General features: G+C 49.4%; 1 protein-coding gene across 13 annotated transcripts in view; it reads left to right on the top strand.

Moving 5' to 3' along the window:
* The first annotated feature begins 2,667 nt into the window (after positions 1-2,667).
* Positions 2,668-9,666, top strand: part of LRRC7 (leucine rich repeat containing 7) — a 625,380-nt gene continuing 618,381 nt past the window's right edge. For 4 of the 13 annotated variants that reach the window (XR_008630218.1, XM_055138674.1, XM_055138683.1 and 1 more), the window contains exon 1: positions 2,675-3,274. The gene's annotated coding sequence lies outside the window, so the exon portion shown is untranslated. Of the gene's footprint in view, positions 3,275-9,666 lie in introns of all 13 variants that reach the window. The other 9 variants (XR_008630219.1, XR_008630220.1, XM_055138680.1 and 6 more) reach the window with 7 other exon arrangements.

Genomic DNA, 9,666 nt, shown 5'->3' with positions numbered 1-9,666 from the left:
CCCCAGGCCTGTGGGGTATGACCCATGCCTTCCCCCCCCAAAAAAAATATATATATTTTTTAAAAAAAATTCTGACTTCACTCACATCAAGGCTTCTGGGAATCTTCCTGAGATGAGCCTTTGCATGCCTGTGCGTATAGATACCTTTTCAGTAAATAGTCTTAGGAAAGAATTAAATGAAAGAATTTATATGAGAGCTCTGTGTAAACTGAATCGAAAAGAGCAGAAACCTGCAAAGGACGGTTACGATTGTATAATTATGTTGTGCCAGGTTATTTTTGCAGATTTTCAATTGGTTACTAATTTTTGTCATATCACTCCAGCTCAAATACCGAGATGTGATAAAGGTTTACAAAGATCAAACTCTGGGTAAAAAATAGAGCTCCATGAGGTCAATTCAAAAACTGATCTTTAAAGAATCTTTCATCTCCTTGCCAGTTCAGAACACTTCCTCCATGGTGTTTTGTAACACATTTAAAAATGATCCAGGTTTTCAAAATATACTCTCATTCTTTCCCCTCTACATTCAAATCATATGAAGCTCCGGGAAGCCGTCCTTAAAAGTCAGCCCGTCATCTGGCCCTCAGAAGTGGGGACTTATCTCTGCTGTTAGGACCCATCTCCAAAGTGTCGCCCTTAGCAGGCAAGGAGGACAAGTTTTGACCTTGAAGATTTTTTTCATGCCAGATAAAAGAATAAGAGTTATTTTCTTTTTAGTCACCTCAGTTGACACCCACCCAAGTGGCAATTGAACCCACCCAATCTAATGGCATTAGCAGTATAGGGAGGATCAGATGACGTCACCCCCAGGATGGAGCAAGGGGCAAACCTGTAGTCTACAGCCTATCAAAGAAGGATTCCAGGGAGACAAATCCAGTCTCAGAGAGAGAATTCAGCAGATGGGCTTGGAGAATACAAGAGAAGTCTAAATATAGTACTAGCTTCCTCAACATGTTTTTTAAAACCGATTGATGCTTATGAAAGTCTAAAGAGAAGTGTGAAAATAAAGTACATGTGCCTTCAGGGTGAGGTGGGGTCACGTCTGAGTGTGAGTGCAAGGGTTGTGACTGTGTTTGTGTGCTCATGGAAGGAAGAGTATATATATGTGTGTGTGAGAGATTGTGAGGGTGTGAGTCAGAGTGAGCATTCGTGGCAGGAGGAGAAGAGTGTGTGTGTGAGGGTGTAAGGGATGTGCTCATGGCAAGAGAAGGTTCAGTGTGTGTGTGTGTGTGTGTGTGTGTCTGCGTGCGTGTGTGTGCGCATGTGAGGCACATGTGAGTGTGTGTGTGTGAATGTGAGGATGTGGGTGTGACAGAGCAAGGGTGTGTGCTCAAGGATAGGAGGAGAGAGGGTGGGTGTGAGAGTGTGAGTTTTGATGTGAGTGTGTGAGGGTGTGTTCTCCTGGCAGGAGGAGGGGGGAGGGAGTAGAAAAGAGAGTGTTGCATGAGTGTGTTCCGGAGGAGAGAGTGTGAGTGTGAGAATGGGGAGGGAGTGTGTGTGTGCACAAAGGAGAGAGTGTCAGTGAGAATGTGAAGGGTGTGTGTGTGCATAAGGAGAGGGTGTCAGTGTGAGAATGTGAGGGTGTGTGTGTGCAGGAGAGAGTGAGTGAGAATGTGAAGGGCATGTGTGTGCTCATAGCAGAGGAGAGAGTGTGAGAATGCAAGTGTGTGTGTGCGCGGGAGGAGAGTGTGAGTGTGAGAATGGGCAGAGCATGTGTGTGTGTGTGTGTGCAGGAGAGAGCATGAGTGAGAATGTGCAGGGCGTGTGTGTGTATGTGCAGGGGAAGAGTGAGAATGTGAAGGGTATGTGTGTGCTGCTAGCAGGAGGAGTGTGAGGAGTGTGTGTGTGTGTGTGCATGTGGGTGTGTGTGCAGGAGGAGAGAGGGAGTGTGAACATGTGAGGTGTATGTGTGTGTGCATGCCCTCGCTCAAGCAGGAGAGTGTGAGAATGTGAGGGGGTGTGTGCGTGCGTGTGTGCGTGTGTGTGTGTGTGTATGTGTGTGTGTGTGTGTGTGTGTGTGTGTGAGCGCGCGCTCCTAGCCAGCAGAAAGCCAGTGAGGGTGAGGGTGAGGGTGTGCGGTGTGCGCTCAGGGCAGGGAAGGCGGTGCAGACCTAAGCCAGCGGGGCACCCCCTTCCCCGTCACTCCATCCAGGTCCAGAACCAGAGACGGGCAGGTGCGAGCGGGCCCCAAGGTCGCGGGTTGAGCCGGGGAGCGGGGGAGACTTTTCTCGGCGGCCGCCAACAACCTGCAGCGGGCGCGGCGGGCGGGGGAGGGAACCCCGAGGAGGCGCGCGGGGCCGCGGGGTGCGGAGCCGCTGCAGGAGGCGCTGCCGGAGCTCGGGGCGCGCTCGGCCTGGGCCCGCCTCTGGGCCACGCTGCCGGGGACGGGCGAGCTCTCCTCCGGACCGGGGCTTTCTTCCTGCCATCCAGGGGTGCAGGAGGAGAGGTCGGGGAAGACCCGCGAGAGGAAATCCCACCCCCCCCCAAAAAAAAAGAAAAAGGGGGAAGGGAGATTGCTGGGAACGTGGTCCCTCCCCTGCGGTCGCCGGAAAATCTCCTTGACATCTTTCACACTTTGAAGCCGCTGCAGCTGGTGTCGTCGGAAAAGGGGGTGGGCAAAAAAGAGAGAGCGAGGGAGAGAGAGCGAGAGGGAGAGGGAGAGGGGGCGGGGAGAGCGGGGAGACACAGCCCCGAGCCGCGAGCGGCGCCTCCTCGCCCGCCAATCGTGGCACCTGTGCGCCGAGCACTGCGCCCGGGAGGACCCCGGCCGGCCCCGCATCCTCCCCCGCCACCGCCCCCCGCGGGCGCCCCCTCGGCGCCCCCCGCGACGCCCGGCTCCCCGGGGATCCTCGGCCCGGCGCGGCGGCGGCCAGGGGGTGCTCCCGAGTTGCCAGCCCGAGTCGCCGCTCCTCCGCCCAGGATTTATTGTGTGTGGAGCCCGCCCGGGGCGGGGAGGGAACTGCGCCTCCAACGCTGTCGCCGCCGCCGCCGCTGCCGCTGCCGCTGCGGTTCCTAGCGCGGCGCGGGGCCGCGGGGGGCCGGGGCTGCCCACGGCCGCTGCCCGCCGTCCACCCAAGGGCACCGGCATCATGGTCTAAGGCGGCGACACCTGCCTGGGATCCCCTCGGCCGCCGCCTCCCGCCGCCGCCGCCGCCCGCGAGGACCCCCCGCGCCCACTCCACTGCGGACCCCAATTCACTTTCCGGAATACCCCGCTGCCGCCGCGCGATCCTCGCTCTCCAGAACCTCATGGGCAGCGTCTCCCGCCGGCGATGTGAGTTGGACCCGGGTGCAGGGTGGCCCCGAGGGGTGGGGGCTGCGGGGACCGGGAGCGCCCGAGGCGTGGGACCCTCGCGGCGGACGGGGGAGCGCGGGGCTCCTGAGGGGGGGTCTCGTGGGGGGGAATCGTGGAAGTGTGTGGGGGTGTCAGGGTGTGGGGGGGGCTCCCGTCGTGGCCCGCGGGAGACAGCGGGGTCGGGTCGGTGGCGGGGCGTCCTGGCGATGGAGCGGGTGGGAGGATGCACGCGAGCATCCCTGGGCTTTAGGGATGCTCAAGGCGAGCGAGAGGGAGGGAGTCTGGGGGCGCCGTGCCCCGACCCTGTGCAGGCCGGGGGTGGGCTCGGCTGCTCCCGCAGGATCTCGGGGGATCTCTTCAGGGGGGGCTCCCCCTCCCGGAGGTGTTTGAAGGCTTCTTGGATCGTGGCACCGAGACACGCACACACACGCACACTTGTAGCGACTCGCCTGGGTGTCTCGGAAGGTGTAGTATGCGCCTAGCATGTCAGGTTGGGGGGGCGGGGGGATGCAGTTCGACGCTCCTTATGGCACGGGGGTGCTCAAGGAAAACGAGAGGCTGGGGGACCCTGGGAAAAGACGAAGGAGTAGACCGACTGGAGGTCGCGGGCCAAGTGGGTGGGGTGGGGGGCGTCAGGGTTGGATCGCGGGGTGCCAGCCGGCGTTGGAGGTCGGGGGAAGGCGGCCCCCTTCCCAGAGCCAGGCAACTCCTGCCCACACAGCCCCTTTGTGTGGCTGGCGAAGAGGGTGCCCCGGCGCGGTTTTCTCCATCCCAGCGCCCGGCCCGGGCATTGGGGCACCTGGCCGCCCCGCTGGCCGCGTCCTGCAGGTTGCCCGGGCTGGTTTTGGCTCCCGGCTGGCGAGGGAAGAGGGGAGCACGTGAAGCTGTCAGGAATCATGGCCCCCGCGCTCCTGCACAGTTAGATCGGCTTCCCACCGGGGCTGGAGGCTCTCTGTCGGCAGAGTCCGGCGCGGGGAGGAAAAGGGGTCTCTGCAGATGGCCTTGAGTGCACACACACAGAAAGGAAAGACCCCCACCCACCCCCCACACAACCCCCGACCTCCTCCTCCTGGAGACGGCTGCAAACATTGCTTCCTGACACTACTTCTTGGCCATCAGGGCTGGCTGCATCCAGGACCCGCCCCCGCGCGCTGCCTGTGCTCTGCGAGCGGGCGGGCTGCGAGGCGGAGCGAGGAACGAGGGTCCCTCGCGCGTCGTGGGAAGGGGCCGCCGCGAGGAGCCATCTGCGACTCCCACGTTCCGTGCGAAGTTCCCTCTCCCGGGGACGGGGCTGTGGGGGGAGGGGGGGTGGGGAGGGGGCGGGAGGGGGAGGGGCCCGGCCGGCCGCCCTCGGGGCTCCAGCCCGCGCTCCCCGGCACTTTCCCACTTCACCTTCGCTGGGAACTGGGTCAGCACGCCGGGCGCGGACCGGCCGGTGCGGCGGGCGCTGCAGCTGGGGGGGTCCCCCGCGCCCGCAGGAGCGAAGGCCGCGGGGACGCGTGCGTCTCCGAACCCCCCGGCCACATTTCTAAGCACAATAGAGATTTTTTTTTTTTTTTTTTTTTTTAGCGCGTGGGCGCCAGGCGTGCATTCCAGCGAAAGCAGGACACGTGATCTCTCCAACGGGAGAGATACCGTGTTAGGAACTCGATTTTCTTTGTTCCAGGCTCAGCCTATTAGATGCTCAGCATCCCTGGCTGCTTGCCCCCCCCCACACACACACACACCCGTCCCCCCCACCCAGATTAGAAAGGAAGGGGTGGGGTGGGAGGAAGAAAGTTGCCCCTAGGTGAGAATGCAGGTAGGCAGGAACCCTCTGGAAGGCTGCCCACCTGGGCTCTTTGATCTCCCACCAGCCCGCACCCCCTCCCTGCTGCCCACCTATTTGGAAGCGAGGCATTCCCTCGGGAGACCGGGCGGAAAAGTTCTCCAGCCCTGGCACACGTGGGTTCTCCAGCGCCTAGGAACCTGCTGCGGCTCGCGACAGATTCTGCCACCTCCCCAGTGTCACGCCTGCTTCCAGATGTCGTGGTGTCGTGGGCTGATTTTACAGACTCCAAAAGAACTACCCCATCGCCTCTCTCTCTCTCTCTCTCTCTCTCTCTCTCTCTCTCTCTCTCTCTCTCTCTCTCTCTCTCTCTCTCTCTCTCTCTCTCTCTCTCTCTCTCTCCTCTCTCTCCTCTCTCTCTCTCCTCTCTCTCCTCTCTCTCCTGCTGCTTGGATCTTAGAGGAAAGCTGGTGTAGGAATGATTTTTCTCTTTCCTTGAGCACTGGAGGCAAAGGACTGAAGTACTTAACGGTGCTGTTTGGCAGGGTCTGTCTTTGCCCTCCTAGGGTGCTGTCTCAGGCCCCCTGGGGGTGCCCTCTATTCACTGAACGGAGGGAGAGTTTGCAATTCAATATTCATCAGTTATTTGCCTGGGAGAGGTATTGCATTTTTCACTCTTTGCTTTTATAAGCCCCTTTCATGGGTTGGAGTTTTTTGGTGGTGTTTTTTTTTTTTTTTTTCACTGTGGGCTATTTCTGTCCTATGCTGCATTGCATCATACTGAATATGTCATGAGAAAGAAAGCAGAGTCAATTTTCATGACATATTATGAGGTGAGACATCTTTATACATTTTTTTTTTTTGTACTTGACTGTCCAAGAAAAGATGTGTGCTTACCATGGCAACCCTTTCTACATCACGTGTGCTTGCACATAGCAGCTTCAGAATTAGAAACACTTCTTAAAGAAAGCAACCTGGGCCAATTACAGTAGCCATGTTTTATTCAGATTTTTCACACCGCTTTAGGCTGGCATTAAAATTTTTCTTAATTAAAATCCCTTCCCACTTTCTTTTGTAAGCTTTTAATTTTTCTGCTTCGTCAATAAGCTGCAGCGCATAGCTCAGTGTTTTTGTCTACATATATTTTGCCTTGAATTTTTAAATGTGAAGATAGAAGTTTGTATCACTGAGAATTTTGATTGCTTATGGAAGTTATTTAATTAAATTTAGAGAATGTCTCTTTAGTTCAGAATACCTGGGTGTAACTTGCTATAAAACTCATCTTTTAAATTATAGCATAAAATGCTTTCTTAGAATTGTTGAAAATGCAAAGAAAGGTTACATTTTAACTGATGTATCAAAATTTCCTGATTGTATTTTGATTTTATCATCTGATCACTGCATCCTCAGTATAAGGATTGATCATATATTTTCATGACCCTTTAATGTTATTCTGTATCAACTTTAACAGAGTACCCAGAAAGTAACAACTATTGATAAATTATGAACATTCTTTCTGGATTCTTATTACATTTTCCCCTTCACGTAAATTATCTAATAATTTTGTATTGTTATCCATTTGAAGAATCAGTGCTATCAATTTAGTTAACGTGAAATCAACTACACCATAGATAAAAGACATTACTTGGAGTATCCTGTTCTCCAGCAAAAATGACTGCTTTGTGGAGTTATCATCTACATTTTTTTTGGATGAGTCTACTCAGTCATATTAATTTGTATTGATGATAAGGAACCATTAATTCAAGTCTGAGACTCTGAACAGACCTAAAGAATATACCAAGTGAAATAACCATTGCAAGTAATTGATATTTCCAAATAAAGGCACACTGGAGATGACTCTAGAATCTTTTGAGAACACTCGTTTTCACTTTGAAACTTTCTAGGGTCCATATCAGTATTCAACTCTTAATACCTTAATATTAGCAATTGAATTTTCACCTGAAAATATCTATTTGGAAAGGATATGCACAGGTAATAGGTTCTACAGAGTGTACATATACTGACTTATGAGAATTGTCCCTGAAATGGAAACACCATTTGCAAGATGATGGTCACATATCGATATTGTCTTTCATTGTGAAGTTTTTTGCCATCTCTTGTGTATCTTGTTTGACTCATTAGAAATACTTTTTTGGAGAAAGAGCTCAGGTGAATTATCTGAGGGTTGGAGAAGAAGAGAGAAAAACACCTTGGGTCCTTCCAGAATTAGTCTGTGGGATTAGGCCATATAATATAGTCATTTTGAATGCTGCAAAATAGAAGTAGTAACAATTGTTTGTATATAATTATAGTATATAGTAAATAACTTACAAAGTCATATATGAAAACTCTTATGGACATTTTAGAAGAATGCACATAAAGTTTTTCACACAAATCATTTTTCTATTGTAAAGCATGTGTATGTGTGTGGTTGTGTATACTGTGCATTATATATTTTAAAAGTATATTATTGAAATAGTCAGATACCACTATTTCTTATTTGGAATCAAGTACTTATGCAGAGAAATGTATGAGCTGCTATCATCAGAAACCATCCCTTGTCAACTTGCTTTTGATCTGTAATCATACAGATATTGACAGCAACTAATTGCTTAATACCTACCATGAAAAAAAGTGCTCTCCTTTGGAATAATCCCAGAAAAGGCATTATTCTCACTGTTTGAAAGATTAGAGATAAGAAGGCCACATCCTACAACTAGAAATGCTAAAGATCAAATGTCTCCTTTTTTCTCAGTCACTTGGCTTCTCTTCCATGGACACAAACTTGTACTTGCTACAAATCATGGAAATGTATAGATCTTAGAATTGTTTCCTGACAAAAAGAGCTGTTTATGTTTTAAACCACTTTTTTCAATATAATGTATACATTTGGCAGTATGGCACCATATTACTTTGTGATCAACACCTAATATTAGCACGGACAATATTTCTGCTATTCTCATAGTTAATTTAAACCAGAAACATTAAATAAATTATTAGGACCTGTCCTCTAAAAACACAGTGCGGACATTTTCAAAAAGCAAGACAATAACTATCTTGTCTACTTTGAAACTGTGATGGTATTTTTCATATTATCAGTCTCTGGAGAGGGATCATAGTGGTATTTAAATTATTAACTCTATTAGAAAAATTATCATTTGTCATTCAATGACACATGGAAAATTATTAAATAAATTTAATAACTCAAAGGACTTCCCTCATACACTTGGCATTACCTAGTTATACAAAGGATTACTTTGCTGTAATACATGATGGCAATAGCAGTTACCAGAGATGAAATATTGACATTTGTATTAGCATTGATGTGGTCTGTTTAGTTATAACAGCAATGCAAAGATAGAGTATTGCATGTTTAAAGAATTCATTTAATGGCATCTTATAATATGGTCTCTTCATCTGGGTCAGCATGTTTGCTCTACAATGAAGTCAGTAAGATTGAGAGAATTTCAACTTTGGGAAACGGTAATTCCATATCCAAGGCAGCATCATAACACATTATTAGAAATAAGGAAGTTGAAGAATAGATATGGCAACGTGTGTGGAGGGGGCTGTTAAGATGGAGAAAATTATGTTTTATGTTAATCAAGTGGTAAGCTAGAAGAGTAAAAGTGGGAATTTGCAGACCTGAATGGTAGAGAAAGAATAACTAGTAATGAAAACAATTAGAATATACTGAAATCAAAATTCAGTGAGTGTATGCCCTAACCCTCTCTCAAACTATCTTATCGTACATTTCATTCTAAGACTGCACCTGTCCATGGGTAACTGAAACCATGGAAAGCTAAACCACAGATAAGGGGCAATTTTGTAGTAGCAAACTATTTTATAGATGGCGACTACATTATCAAATTATGTGGTAATGGGAGGGACTATGTTGAGATAGTACCTGAGTGTTATGAAGACATTTGTTGTACTGAAAAGGAGAGTAATGGCCACAAAGCTAAAACGTGTCCACCAAATGAGACACAAATGGTGTGTCTGAATGGTGTGACTGAAATGATTTCAAAGTACAAATAATTGGACTTCTAGAGTAGTAAATGCTTTAAGTAGTCTGCCAGGGATGCAGGGACCACATACTTTTACCATCAGTCAGCATCTGTCAGTGTCAGGCCGACTGGAGTTAGACTTAGAGCATGTAATTTGAGGACAATTTCATGTTGAACATTTCTATCAGCGTAATTCTGGGTCCCTGTCATTTGAAACACTTTTTTTAAAATGTCCCTATTTCAAGTGTGATTAATTTTTAAGACAATTATACAAGCTATCGTAATTAAATCAAATACCAATTTAAACTTTGATTGTTAAATATTAACAATGTCCTTGGGGGTAATAGCATATTGTTGAACATCGGGTACATGGCACACATACACAGGCAGTTATAATGAGTTCACTGTCCACACACACACAGCTGGAATTGCACTTTTTATGAGTTGATGAAACTCAGAGATGGAAAGGACTACAAAAGGCCTGACTTTTTAAAAAACAAACACACACATCCCCCCGAAAAATGAAACGAAAACCAGAAATGGAGTTTGGGTCACACAATTTGAATCATACCTGGTGATGCTCAGGGCTTACTCCT

Source organism: Sorex araneus, chromosome 5 (genome assembly GCF_027595985.1).
Source record: "Sorex araneus isolate mSorAra2 chromosome 5, mSorAra2.pri, whole genome shotgun sequence".
NCBI lineage: Eukaryota > Metazoa > Chordata > Mammalia > Eulipotyphla > Soricidae > Sorex > Sorex araneus.
This window is presented reverse-complemented; position numbering and strand designations above follow the sequence as displayed.